This window comes from Myotis davidii, unplaced genomic scaffold, assembly GCF_000327345.1.
Source record: "Myotis davidii unplaced genomic scaffold, ASM32734v1 scaffold609, whole genome shotgun sequence".
Classification (NCBI taxonomy): domain Eukaryota; kingdom Metazoa; phylum Chordata; class Mammalia; order Chiroptera; family Vespertilionidae; genus Myotis; species Myotis davidii.
The window spans coordinates 791650-792090 of NW_006300164.1; the positions used below are offsets into that span (position 1 = coordinate 791650).

General features: G+C 67.6%; 1 protein-coding gene across 1 annotated transcript in view; it reads right to left on the bottom strand.

The window, feature by feature from the left end:
• ANAPC2 (anaphase promoting complex subunit 2) overlaps nucleotides 1–441 on the bottom strand; it is a gene marked incomplete at its 5' end in the record, with an annotated part of 8369 nt that overhangs the window by 686 nt on the left and 7242 nt on the right. The window lies entirely within an intron of this gene.

Sequence of the window (441 nt, forward strand, 5' to 3'; positions counted from 1 at the left end):
CCTCGGGGGCTGGAGCCTCAGGCCGCGCTGAGGGAGGCACCGCAGGCTCCTTCCCGAGGCCAGAGCTGGAGGCCTGGCGGGTAGGGTGGCTCGAGGGCCCCCAAGCCAGGCCTGCTCCCTCCGCCTGGTTGAGGGCCTCAGGCATGGACACGGGCAAGAACTCCTGCGGGCAGAGCCCACACGCAGGTGTGCAGCCCTGGCCTCCCCTGGGGCTCCCTCCCTCCCTCACCTGCTCCGGGAGCTGGGCCTGCCAAGTGGAGGGAGATGCGTCCGAAGGTCACGAGGGGCCCACAGAGCCAGCGGCACAGGGAGGGGATGAAGAACCAGCTGCTTTACTCTCTTCTCTGGGGACCAGGCAGAGGTGTGGCCAGAGGACAGGTCATGGGGGCGGGGGTGTTGGGGGAAGCATTTTGGCTATGTGAAGCATAGGAAATCGATCCC